This window comes from Manis javanica, chromosome 2 (genome assembly GCF_040802235.1).
Source record: "Manis javanica isolate MJ-LG chromosome 2, MJ_LKY, whole genome shotgun sequence".
NCBI classification, from domain to species: domain Eukaryota; kingdom Metazoa; phylum Chordata; class Mammalia; order Pholidota; family Manidae; genus Manis; species Manis javanica.
The window spans coordinates 182,277,321-182,291,881 of NC_133157.1; the positions used below are offsets into that span (position 1 = coordinate 182,277,321).

Genomic DNA, 14,561 nt, shown 5'->3' on the forward strand with positions numbered 1-14,561 from the left:
AGTGTTCCAAAAAATAGAAGAAGAGGGAATACTCCCAAACTTATTCTATGAAGCCAACATCACCCTAATACCAAAACCAGGCAAAGAACCTACAAAAAAGAAAATTACAGACCAATATCCCTGATGAATGTACATGCAAAAATACTTAATAAAATATTAGCAAACAGAATTCAACAGTATATCAAAAGGATCATACACCATGACCAAGTACGATTCATCCCAGGGATGCAAGGATGGCACAACATTCGAAAATCCATCAACATCATCCACCACATCAACAAAAAGAAAGACAAAAACCACATGATCATCTCCATAGATGCTGAAAAAGCATTTGACAAAATTCAACATCCATTCATGATAAAAACTCTCAGCAAAATCGGAATAGAGGGCAAGTACCTCAACATAATAAAGACCATATATGATAAACCCATAGCCAGCATTATACTGAACAGCGAGAAGCTGAAAGCACTTCCTCTGAGATTGGGAACAAGACAGGGATGCCCACTCTCCCCACTGTTATTTAACATAGTACTGGAGGTCCTAGCCACGGCAATCAGACAAAACAAAGAAATACAAGGAATCCAGATTGGTAAAGAAGTTAAACTGTCACTATTTGCAGATGATATGACACTGTACATAAAAAACCCTAAAGACTCCACTCCAAAACTACTAGAACTGATATCGGAATACAGCAAAGTTGCAGGATACAAAATTAACACACAGAAATCTGTAGCTTTCCTATACACTAACAATGAATCAATAGAAAGAGAAATCAGGAAAACAATTCCATTCACCATTGCATCAAAAAGAATAAAATACCTAGGAATAAACCTAACCAAAGAAGTGAAAGACTTATACTCTGAAAACTACAAGTCACTCTTAAGAGAAGTTATAGGGGACACTAATAAATGGAAGCTCATCCCATGCTCATGGCTAGGAAGAATTAATATTGTCAAAATGGCCATCCTGCCCAAAGCAATACACATATTTGATGTAATCCCTCTCAAATTACCAGCAACATTCTTCAATGAATTGGAACAAATAATTCAAAAATTCATATGGAAACACCAAAGACCCCGAATAGCCAAAGCAATCCTGAAAAAGAAGAATAAAGTAGGGGGGATCTCACTCCCCAACTTCAAGCTCTACTACAAAGCCATAGTAATCAAGACAATTTGGTACTGGCACAAGAACAGAGCCACAGACCAGTGGAACAGATTAGAGACTCCAGACATTAACCCAAACAAATATGGTCAATTAATATTTGATAAAGGAGCCATGGACATACAATGGCAAAATGACAGTCTCTTCAACAGATGGTGCTGGCAAAACTGGACAGCTACATGTAGGAGAATGAAACTGGACCATTGTCTAACCCCATATACCAAGGTAAACTCAAAATGGATCAAAGACCTGAATGTAAGTCATGAAACCATTAAACTCTTGGAAAAAAACATAGGCAAAAACCTCTTAGACATAAACATGAGTGACCTCTTCTTGAACATATCTCCCCGGGCAAGGAAAACAACAGCAAAAATGAGCAAGTGGGACTATATCAAGCTGAAAAGCTTCTGTACAGCGAAAGACACCATCAATAGAACAAAAAGGAACCCTACAGTATGGGAGAATATATTTGAAAATGACAGATCCGATAAAGGCTTGACGTCCAGAATATATAAAGAGCTCACATGCCTCAACAAACAAAAAACAAATAACCCAATTAAAAAATGGGCAGAGGAACTGAACAGACAGTTCTCTAAAAAAGAAATACAGATGGCCAAGAGACACATGAAAAGATGCTCCACATCACTAATTATCAGAGAAATGCAAATTAAAACTACAATGAGGTATCACCTCACACCAGTAAGGATAGCTGCCATCCAAAAGACAAACAACAACAAATGTTGGCGAGGCTGTGGAGAAAGGAGAACCCTCCTACACTGCTGGTGGGAATGTAAATTAGTTCAACCATTGTGGAAAGCAGTATGGAGGTTCATCAAAATGCTCAAAACAGACCTACCATTTGACCCAGGAATTCCACTCCTAGGAATTTACCCTAAGAACGCAGCAATCAAGTTTGAGAAAGACAGATGCACCCCTATGTTTATCGCAGCACTATTTACAATAGCCAAGAATTGGAAGCAACGTAAGTGTCCATTGGTAGATGAATGGATAAAGAAGATGTGGTACATATACACAATGGAATACTACTCAGCCATAAGAAGAGGAAAAATCCTACCATTTGCAGCAACATGGATGGAGCTGGAGAGTATTATGCTCAGTGAAATAAGCCAAGCGGAGAAAGAGAAATACCAAATGATTTCACTCATCTGAGGAGTATAAGAACAAAGGAAAAACTGAAGGAACAAAACAGCAGCGAAATTACAGAATCCAAAAATGGACTAACAGCTACCAAAGGGAAAGGAAGTGGGGAGGATGGGTGAGCAGGGGGGGAAAAGGGGGGTAAGAAGAAGTGGGTATTAAGATTAGCATGCAAGGGGGAGTGGGAGAAAGGGGAGGGAGGGCTCTACAACACAGAGAGGACAAGTAGTGATTCTACATTTTGTTATGCTGATGGACAGTGACCATAAGGTGGTTTTTAGGGGGGACCTGATATAGGGGAGAGCATCGTAAACATAGTATTCTTCATGTAAGTGTAGATTAAAGATTAAAAAAAAAAGAAAGAAAGAAAGAAAAGGGGGATTACTCCTTGATAGGATAAAACAATTGGTAAATCAAAGATTAACACATGCTTTAAATATCCTTAATGTTGAACACTTAAAGGGTGTCAGATGATCAGCTATGGAGGCACTCTTTTCTGATAATATTCCTTTCTCTTAATAAAAATTAAAATTAAAATTAATTAATTAATTAATTAAATTTAATTTTAAACAAGCAGTTCCTGTGTGCTGACCTCCAATGAGTTCTACACAGTGGTATAGAGGGCATGTCAAAGTGTGGGCAAAGGGTCTGTTTGTTTCTATGCAGAAGATCAAGGCCTAGCTTGGATACCCAGAGAATGAACTAAGATACGATACGAGGAGGAGCTTCCGGCATCAGCACTCTCTGGAGGACTCATGCCGGGGGATGATCATCAAAAAGCCTCCACAGGGATCCGGGCGATGCTACCTTTGTGGCTGCATCCACCCCACCGTTTCCTGGACTTGTCATTGGAATGAGGAGGGAGATGTCTAGGCTGGCATGTGCATACAGTGAGACAACGAATTTGACCGGATCTGTACTGTTGGAACTCAATCAGGAGTTGGGAGGGGTGCAAGTTGTAGCACTCCAAAATCTTATGACTATGGACTATCTACGATTAAAAGAACATATGGGATGTGAACAGATCCCAGAAATGGGTTGCTTTAATTTGTCTGATTTCTCTCAGACTGTTCAAGTACAGTTGGACAATATCCATCATATCATAGACTAATTTTCACAAATGCCTAGGGTGCCTAAATGGTTTTCTTGGCTTCACTGGAGATGGCTGGTAATTATAGATTTGCTTTGTTTATGTCACCGTATTCCTATTATGTTAATATGTGTGTGCAAGTTAGTTAGTAGTTTAAAACCTATACATACTTAAGGTACTCTACAAGAAGATACATCAAAGAAATAATCAATCCTCCCATGTTTTCTTCCATATGCTACCTCTATAGCTTTTCTTCTTTCTTCCTAATTACAACCCTTAAATAGAATTCATGCCTCATATCGAATTTACTGAGTAACATAATTCCTCCAGGTGGTAAAGATACCTCGAGACAAGTGCTGGGCATAGGAGCCACAGGGCATAAATCTGAAAAGAAGTAAAAAGCTAACCTTTTCAAACATTATGTCTCCTCCCTCACTTACCAACTTTACATTTCCCTGTATGGCCCCGGAAGATGACTGGTTAGCCAGAGATGGGTAAGATTCCTCAAGGGAGGAACAACCTAAGATAGGCACAGTCGCAGGGGGGCCATCAGCTGAGAAATTGGGGAACAACAGTGGTGAAGCTTAGAACCTCTCCCCCCCCTGTGTTGAGAGAAAGCTTCTGCATCCATGGATGTTTTATTGCCCTTGTCTAGCTTGGATTAGCACATAGTCTACAGGCACACACCTGATCATCTACAATTGCTCTCTTACAACACTAAAGTATGTTTTCTACCTTTATCTTGCATCTACCTACCACTTCAGCAGTTTATTAAAAATAAAAATTATAATTATAATAAATGGAGAAATGTGGGATCCACATATAATTCAAGTATAAAAATCAAACAAATATTCATATTTGACCTGATTGTTTATAGTTCATAATGCGTGATCAGAACCGAAAGTTTCTGTGATGAATGCCCTTGTACTGTTCACCATGTAAGAACTTATTCACTATGTAAGAATTTGTTCACCATGTAAGAACTTATTCACTATGTAAGAATTCGTTCACTATGTAAGAACGTGTTCTTTATGCTTCAGAAGATTGGAGACTGACGAGAACTAGGCTTGAGATGGATTAATGATTGTGCATTGAGCATTGACCCCCCTATACAGAATTTTATTGTTGTTAACAACCATTTGATCAATAAATATGAGAGATGCCCTCTCAAAAAAAAAAAAAGCATAACCAGGAATAGCGGGCTCATAGAGATGGTCTAAAGACAAGGAAGCTGTAACAGAAAAACAGCGAAGGAGAGAAACGTCTAGAGCATAAAGAATTATTTTCTTTAAGAAGAGAAGAGACTTCCTCAGGCAAATAAAGGATGACATAAAGGCCCTTGATTATAAAGAAAGGGTCAGAGAATAAGGAAGTCTAGAAAAGATTAGGAATAAATCTCACCCATCTCACATCCTGCTTAGCTCCAGCCAAAGTGGAGGATAATAAGTGGAGTCTCAGCTGGATAAACTACCCTCATTTCAATGTGTTATTTGGCTAATGTGTTACCTCCAATGTCTTGACCCCCATCAGCTTCCCCTTCTCTTGCTCCACCCAGTGAACTTCTCTCTAAAACCAGTTGAAATGTGTACTGTACTTTAAAAATGACATCCATAAGGGAATCAGATACTGCAGCAAGGGATACACATTGGTGGGAAGTGAGGACCATTCAACAGCCTCGAAAATCAGTGCATTGTTGTGATAGCTTGTGTCATTATGCAAGACTGGGTGGGTTGGTTTTATTCTATTTGTGTCCTTGCAATTCCCACTCGTCCAACACCAAATGCAATGGTGTATTTTTTCCCTGCATGTATGTGTAACAGTGACAATATCATACACAGCAGTAATAGTAGTATAACTTCATTCAGGTACCCGGACCCGATTCCAGTGTGTGTAAGTGGGAGGGGGTCTTCCCACATGTACTTACACCAAGCAATTCTAGAACACCAGCAGGGTGTTGGAGAGCTCAACTCAATTCTGATGCTATCTGCCCAGAGACAACACCAGATTCCCAGGTTAAGGGCTCTGTCCCCCAAGTCCAGACACAGGTCACAAGCCCCAGGCAGTTACCTGTGCTTCTGACCTATCAGCTACAGACTGGAGGTTCCCACGACCCCCACCCCCTTAGGTCTGATTAATTTGCTAAAGAGGCTCATAGAACTCAGGAAAACACTTAACGTTTATCAGTTTAATAAAGGATACCATAAAGGATACAAGTTAACAGCCAGATGAAAAGAGACATAGGGCAGGTCCCAGATAAAGGAGTTTCTATCCTCGTGGAGCTTGGGGCCTGGCTTGGTGGCACATGGAGATGCTCTGGTTCCCCAAGCATTGGAGCTCTCCAACCAAGACACAGGACTCAACCGAGCAGAGCAGGCAAATCAGAGGAGAGCAAGCGAGCACACTCTTCTCAGGGGTTTTGTGAGGGCTTCACTAAATAGTTATGACTGACTAATTTATTGGCCATTGGCTGGTTCAACCTCCAGCCCCTGCCCTTGATTGAGGGTCGGAAAGTCTCTCATTAACATGACAAAACACCCTGACTTTGCAGTGTTTTCAGGAACTGTGGATAAAGACCCAATATTTCTGGGAAATACCTATTTCTTACAACTCATTATATCACAGTCCTATAGAACCAAGTATAGTTCCTTCATTCATTCATCAAATACAAGTACCCACCACATGCAAGACAATGTAAGGCTCTAGAGATCCAAAATGAAAGCCACGTTGATGACTTCAAGGACCTCATGTGCTGGTAAACCAACACTTTGAAAATTCATAGCCCTGATTTTGTAGCATTTGCCAAATTCCGTGATGTAAATATTCCCTCTATGGTCAATATCAGGCTTCCCAGAGTTTAGCAACTGGCACTCAACATTCATGATCCGGGAACAATCAGCCATCCCTGGTTAATACAAGCAGCTCCAGTACAACCACTGGATCTCACAGCTGAGCAAGGGAGACAAGTCAACCATCAGAAGACAGAGGCAGGCACAGTGTAAGGACACCATAAAAGTAAGAGACATTTTCTAATAGAAAAGAAAATTCATACACTTCATTCATTCCAGGAGAGTTTAAGTTTTCAATGTCCCACTAGACTACTACCAGCTCACTGAGAACAGAGACTGTGCTTTCTTTTTACTGAATCTTTCTTAAAATGTCTTTCAGTGGATGTATATAAAATTGCAATATTTTCAGAATCTCTCGCCTGGCCTTAGTACATCTCCATACAATAGGTGTTTCCAAGGGGTGGAGAGAAGTAGTCCATGTCCATATCAATGGGTAAGCCATGGCTTTTCTGGACCAGAGAGGTTAGGAGGGGGGGTCTCTTCTTCTGCAGCCGGGTTGTGAGAAACACAGGAGAGCAGGAGTGGACTGCTTGTGAGAAATAAACAGGTTTCTCCCACTTTATTTCTCCCTTTGACTGATTTCGGTTTCAAAGGTATTTTGCCCTGGGATTTTCCCCCCGGAGTTACAGTGGACTTTTCAGTATATGACATACATATACATTACAGCTGTTAAATTGAGATTTTGAAGAAAAGGGAATTAGTAAAAGCAGCTTGCTCCCTTTTCCTGCTGGCTGTAGAGGTTGTTTCCATATTTTACAAAAGGAAACCTTGCCATTGTTAAGTGTACCCTGAAAAGCCATTTTATTATTTCGATTTCAGTTTTAATTAACTGTACATATGGCTGCTCACTCATTAGGGTCACACGGCCCAGCTGGGGATGTATCTTCCTGGCATCTGGGTTGAGTTAGCATGTGCCTTTGGGATTTGGGTCTGTGACAAAAGACTGTGAAGGAGAAATTCGGGAAAGGTTACAAACTCAGGTGCCAAAAGCAACTGCATCGGCTCCTCCAAAATGAGACCAAAAGAACCAACAGCCTAGAGAAACGTCCCAAGGTAATAAATCAAACTTCCTCTGCAGCAGAGGTTGGCCAAAGACCAATGAAGCCCCCTGGATGGCTGGATGCGGGCTAACATGTCTGCTGGTTTTAAGACTTGGCAATTTTCAAAATAAGAATTCAATCACATGCCACTAAATCTAATAGCAGAGAAAGCCTGTGTCCCAGAAAATACCACTCCACAGAGATGCACGTCACCCTAACAACCACTTTTGCTTGTGCCACTGCTAAATCTCATTTTTTAATGCAAAGCTCAAAAAAACATTTATTGGAAAACAGGTTTGTAACCCTGGTAGACCAAATGACTTGCTGCTATCTAGAAAAGAGGCTTCCTTTCTGGGACTTGTATGTTTCCATGTACTTGTATACTGAAGTTGGGTATACCAATGCCAAAAACAACTAGCCTGTTTGATTGTTAGTTGGGGGAATGAAAATCCACCAATTCATTATTGATATCACGTAACCAAAAAATATTGGTTGATTATTGATTCACCTAATTTTCAACTAGCTGCTAAGGCATCTGGAAGGAAGACACCACTCCAGAATGTACATAAGAAATGTGAAACAGGAAAATGCTTAAAAGTAACTAACAAAAGTCTCTCACATCCTCCAACATCAATTATATAAATAAAAGAGCAATTACTCTCAAGTTCTCTTTGATTGCTTTGTAGGCAATGAATAATTCTTCACCAGTGGCTACCAATCTCAGCCTTTCCCCTTTCAGTAAAAATCTTTGTGTGGACTTAAATTCAAATTTTCTACAACACAAATACATCATCAGATTGCTCCAGGGGCCCTGCAGACATTTTCTTAGTAGCAGAAGAACACAACTAATGCCCCACTTACTAGGTGTTTGAGGATGAAAAGTCACTAGTCTGAAGACTCACTACAGCACCAGAAATTTTCAAAATTGTTAGCACGTACTCTATGAAGCAGCAGTATTATTAGTGTATGTTGAATCATATTTACTGTTTGCATTCTAGCTACTTCCAAAAGTATTTGAAGTGGTTTAGATAACGGACACATATTCTTTTCAATCATTAAAATAAGGATGAAATATCAAACACATGTACTTGAGCAGGGGGAAGATTATTATACCAGAAACCCAGACTAAAGAGAGTTACTATAATTAAATCCTAAATTTTGCTTTATATTTTTCTAGCAGCAAGGTGAAATGAAATATGTAATTCTCATTCATTAAAATAGAAACAAATTTTTTTCCCTGGCACTAAAATATAAAAGAAAATTATTACATGAATCATTATATAAAGAACAATTAAACGACAATAATAGGCAACTTTTCAAGCAATTTTAAAGATGCAAACATGATCTTCATGTGAACACTTCTTCTATTAAACCTTAAGAGTATTTGTTAACGAATAATTATATGAAGGCATGTCTCCAGAGAAGTAAACTAATGTAGCCAAGGTATGTGATTTTCTGATGTTGTAACCTGATGTTCAAATAGACCCTGGAAAATCTAAAACATTGGATGATTAGAAATTCTGTTAGATTACCTTTCTCAGATATAAAATATCATGGCTGTGCTTTGAGACAACTCAAAACTGATGAGTGTATCTGTAGTTCTACTAATGCCTGAAATCAGACCAAATGCTTTCAGTAACAGAAATGCAGGGAGCAAAATACCATTTGGTTATGAAAACCAAAGAGCAGCACAGAGGGTCTCAATCATGGTCCCAGCCCTGCCCATGGCCCCTGAAGACACCTTTGCTAAAGTACTTGTACCACATGTACCTGGCCAAAGCTAACTGGCCTCGGGGGAGTCACCTGACTTAAAGGCCAACAAGTCACAAGTTGATTAAATGTATGACATGACTTGGCTTGAACACATAAAGTCATCCACTCTGATTCTCTCCCTTCATCATCAAAGCCAAGAAATACTGCAACTGGCAATTAACTGTGAAAACAGCCACTGAAATAGCATGATATAGATACAAACCAGGATTCATGTTGCTCCACATGTAAAACAAAGAAAGAGAGAAAGGCAAGACAAACAGAAGCTCTGAGGTAGAGAAGTACACTTATTTGGAGCTAAAGATGAGAAAACTGAGCAGAAAGGTTAAGCAGCAGATTTGCAGAGGGGGCTGAGGCACTCAGTTTCGAAGCTCTAGAATGCAGAATCATCCACCTATCTCTAGTCTATGGGCCCTGCCTTTCCTATCTGGTTCTTCTGTTTTTCTTGGTTTCCTGTGTACATGTACCCTTAAAATAAATAGTGAATTACCTGAGGTAATACTCTAAGCCATTCTTTCTGCACCCAAAGAGGATACATTGAAATACATTGCTTTGTTTATTAAAAGAAACCTGTATCTCTGCAACAGATGGATTGCAAGGGTTCACTTGGCCAAAGGTAAATTGTCCATAAGCATCATCTCCTTAGTGGCCTGGACACACTGAAATCAGCCAAGGTCCCAATTTTTTGCCATGAATTACAAAACAAACAACTTTGATCTGAGAGAAATATTTCAAAGCAAGTATTAGCACTGTTCAGTCTTCGGGAGGGAGAATGTGGGGTGGGGGAGTAGAGAGGAATGCTAGTAGACTTCTTTTGAGTATCTGATTTTAAGCTTCTTAGCCACAGCCAGCTGAGATGGTTAGCTGCAGATGGGTTAGTCCTAGATAATCCCAGACATTTTTTACTATAGTCCATCTGAATATTGAAAAATGTCAACCCAAAACAGCAATTTTGATTTGGAAGAACTAAAGGAAAGGAAAAAAGATGACGGAGGTAACTAAAGACATATTTTCTGAAAACAGACAGCCTGAGCTTGAATCCCAGCTCCCAAATGTGTTAGATGTGGAACTTTAATGAGTTTCACCATCTGTAAAATGGGGTAACTATAGTACCACCCTCAGGGAGTGGCTATGAGTTTTAAATGAAATGATCTATAGAGATCACCTAGCACACTGCCTGGCACATAGTAGATCCTTGATAAATCTGAGTGCCTAATACCAGCCCCTTCCTCTTAGGGAAAGTTTCAAAGGAGCTGAATCAAAAGGCAAAACATACTTAGGGAAGGCAGATCATACTGATATGGTGGCATGAAAATATCTGGGAATTAAATGCATAGTTTTGAAGAACTAAAATTCCAAGAGTTTGGTTGAGGATAAAAAAGTTATTTTATGATGTGAAGATTCAAATGTCTATTCAAATATCAGGCATCCTGTAGGAAAATACCTATTTTAAAAATACAAACTAAAACAACAAAATTTTTTAAACCACCTTCTATTATTATTTTCATACTCACTATTACTGGGGCTAGGTTTTTGTAAAGTTGCTTCAGTAGAATTTAACTTCTAAAATAAAGACCCCAATCTGAACATCACCTGTAGCTGACACTCTCAGTATCTCACCCTAATCTCTATTCACAGACTACTGGCTGCATCTGCATCACTGTGCTAGCAGGCATTTTGCAGGGTCAACGTGCTACGATGCACCATGTGGCAGAACAGAGGTGCTAGGAACAAATACCCTTGGGAGCAGCATTCAACCAAAGACCCTTGGGAGTCTGTGTATAAATACCTCCAGCTTCCTCATTCTTCAGACAGGATAACCCAAAGGCAAGTGTTTTACTGCACTTCTGAGAGTTTCCCACTGCAGAAGCCCCAGTCACCCCCAGTGATGGCAGAGTCGGTAACACATCCCTATCGGTTATCTTTTCCTCTCACTATTACCTTTCCATTCTGTCCTCCACTGATGTTCCTGCATCTCTCAACTAAACTACTTGTCCTTGAAACCTTGTCTCAGGAGGAACCTAAATTAGGGCGACATCTCTGCAGGTATCTTTTCCTTATTAAGCAATCTAAAGAGTCCAAGAGAACAGTTAAAGCTCCCCACCTGCCTTCTACATTGATTCTGTTTTTTCTCTTCTTCCCCATAGATTTGCCAAACTGCAGAAAAGATGTCTTGTCAAGGCTCTCTGAGCCTAAGAACTGGGAAGCCTCCAGTGAGTCTGTGATGAAAAACACCGGCGTGGCTCTGCAAGAGGCAGCCTCACTTTTTCACAGGTACTATCCCCAGGGACAGAGACAAAGCTCAATGATTGCTGTTCGTCTCACTCTCCAGTACAAAGTGGCTGGATCGTCTTTGCCGAGGTATGTTTTCCCATGGTGAGCATTGCCAGGCAATTAGGTTCTTGCTCTCTCCAAATTTCAGCAGAAGCAGAGAAGCGTTATTTTTAACTGTGCAGGAAAGCATTGCCATGGTAACATAATGAACTCTAAGAGCCATTTGATTGATTGATGATGCTGTGGAAGAGGAGGATTGACAGGAGAGACAGTGGGAAAAAAAAATCATACAGCTTTATCACCCTGGGCTGAGTTTATAGATCCTGGTTATTAGACACTAATAGTATATAGTATCTGTTTACTCTTATGCGAAAGGAAACATGGATGCTTTCCTACTCTGGTCCCTGAAAGCAAAATGATAAAGAAAGAAACTAGTCAACCGACCATCAGGGAAGTGAGCTGGTCTCACAGATTTAAGAGATAGGAGACAAATGTAGCTGAAAGAGCATATTTGCTAGGCAGACGAGGCACAGTGAGCATGCAGACACCCCACCCACGAGGCCCTTGACTAGGAACGTTCCTACTCCTTACCCCCAGCACATTTCACTTTCAACCGTCCTCTCCTTTCATCTTCTTCTTTGTAGCGGGGATAACATATTTGAATAATCCTCTAGGTATTTTCTCTCTTGGAAAATCAAACCTCTTTTCTTACTGCCCACACACTGTTTTCAGCCCCAGAAAAGGTAAAGGAGCATGCCACTAGGGAAGAAGGAGGAGCATCAGACAAGAAAGGAATGTGGAAAGCTTTTCTGGTAGTGCAGGGAGAAAGTTCTAGAGCCGCAGTTCTCAAAATAATTCAGATTCTCCTGTGGGTCCTCAAGATCCTTTCAGACCTCCATGAGATCAAAACTATTTTCATGATCCTATTAAGACATTATTTGCCTTTTTCACTCTCGCTCTTTCAAGAGGTACAGGGTTTTCTTGAGGCTATGCAACATATAATATCACAATAGTTTGAATGCTTCAGTGTATATATTCTGCTAGATACATGTTTAAAATCAAGCTGTCTTCTATGAAGCTAGATATTGAGATTTGAAAATAAATGTAAAACCATTTTTCTTACCAGTTTTGAGGGAAAATGTAGTTACTCTTTATTTTAAAAATGTAATTCATATTAATCAGTAATAAGCTTATTACTGTTATTGTTAAATAGAATAATAAATATTTAAATTTTTCATTTTAATTTCTAATTTAGTGAATATCCATAGATATAACCCACTCAGGTAGAAGCATTTTGGGGTCTCAATAATTTTTCAGAGTATAAAGGGCTCCCTAAGACCAAATATTTTGAGAACTATTCAGAAGATAAATATATCACTAAGCTCCCTGAGAAAGGACTCATAACTCTAACCTCTGCCCACTTTGGACCTCAGCCCAAGATGGACTGGAGGAATTAAAGAATATCTGCCTACTTGGGTGAAGCCTGGGGTTGCTGGAAGCAACATGGGAGAAGTTTTGGGAGAAGATGCACACTCATTCTGGCACCAAGATCACAAGGTTTGGGAACAGGAAAGCCACCGTTGGGGGAGGCTCCAGATACAAGAGCCCGAGTTAGCACTTCCACTTCTGACTGTCCACAGTGTGGGGTATGAAGGGATTGAGAAGAACCTGGGTGCCCCATCCGGGGTAGGGGGAAGTGATGGAAGAGCTGGAATCAGCCTAAGGTAGGGCAGAAAGGACATAGACCATGGTGCTCGGCCCCAAGCCTTGGGCAGGAACCATCCCCTTCCACCAATGGACACAGGACACCCTTCAGCAGCAGCGGCATGGGATGCCCCATGAGCCAATAGGGCCAGGGCCTGCTCCACAGGAGGCTGCACAAGACCCAAAAGCCAGAGACCAAGCTGCCACTACCACAGATTTAGGTGTTATTCTCACCCAAGCACCATCTGGAGGAGAGAGGGCAAGGAAAACACTTTGAGAAGCTGAAACAACTCCTCTGGAAAGCTTTGCTCACAAAGGACTATTTTTTGCTGGAGGATACCAAGTTACCAGATTTAGGCAAATTTAAAGTGTTTTTCCACATCAGTTGAAAACTTTTGTTCTGAACAATAAGATCAACCTTTAGGGTGGGGGTGGGTGGGTTACATATGAGTCAGGCAGATCTATACTTGTAATAGTACTGTTGCCCACAGTAATTAAGGAATATGCCCAAGGCCATAGAACTCTTTATGTGTCAGGGTCAAGATTTGAACCCACATATGTCAGGCTTCAAGGTATGCCCCTTTGCCTCTATCAATCAGTCTTCTCAGATAAAATATTTTAGAAGTGCTAGTCCAAAAGCTGTTTGCATCCCAATCTTCTCTGCCCTCTCTTACTCTTCCTTATGATACATGTCTCTCTTGTGCCCACACTCTTATGAGTCAATGATTGTAGACATATCAAAAACTGGGGAACAATCACACACAAAATTGTACTTAGATTATCATCTGCAAATAAAATGCAGAAGCTCTAGCAATGGAACCCCAGTTTAGATATTTTTTAATCAAATATTCTCTGAGAGTTCATGATGTTGTAGAGTTCATACTGAAGTCAAAGAATTGCTAAAATGCCTAGAACTTTACTAGGTATAATTTTAAATGATATTTAATTGAGCATGTACTATTTGCCAGGCACCCATCTAGTTACTTTCCATATATTATCTCATTTAATTCTTGCAACAACCCTGCTTGGCAGATTTTATTACCTCCTTTTTAGGGATGAGGAAACTGAAGCTCCAAGGGTTAAAATACTTTCTTATAGAAACATGGCTAGTAAATGCAAACTTGGGTCCATTTGATTCCACAGCTTAAATTCAATCTACTTGCAATGATTGTTTCACTGATATATAATAACACTGCTGCGAGCATGTGACTTGAAATTCATTAGATTTTTTATGTATATAAACATTTTCAGATTCCATGCATTGCCTCAGACAGAAAAATGCAACATGGAAATGATGCATTGGCCCTGGAATATGTTTTTTAAGTCAGAAACAAATTAATTTATCTGCTTCTATATTGTATGGATGCTTTCTCCTTTTAAAGTTCCCCTGGGTGTTGGAGGAATCAAAAACGTCATTTGCAAGCCAGTTTTCTTGGTTACCATCCTACTAGCTTTTGGTGCCTCCTGGCATTTTTCTTTTCCAAGACAATAGTGAAATAACTTAAATATTAAACC

General features: G+C 40.0%; 1 long non-coding RNA gene across 2 annotated transcripts in view; it reads right to left on the reverse strand.

The window, feature by feature from the left end:
• The window catches only part of LOC118967829 (uncharacterized), a 351,145-nt gene that overhangs the window by 198,806 nt on the left and 137,778 nt on the right, over window positions 1-14,561 (reverse strand). Inside the window, exon 1 of one of the 2 annotated variants that reach the window (XR_012128329.1) lies at window positions 11,934-12,066. The exons of the other annotated variant lie outside the window; for it this stretch is intronic. This is a non-coding gene — a long non-coding RNA (uncharacterized lncRNA). Of the gene's footprint in view, window positions 1-11,933; window positions 12,067-14,561 lie in introns of those variants that run through there. 2 annotated transcript variants of the gene reach the window in all.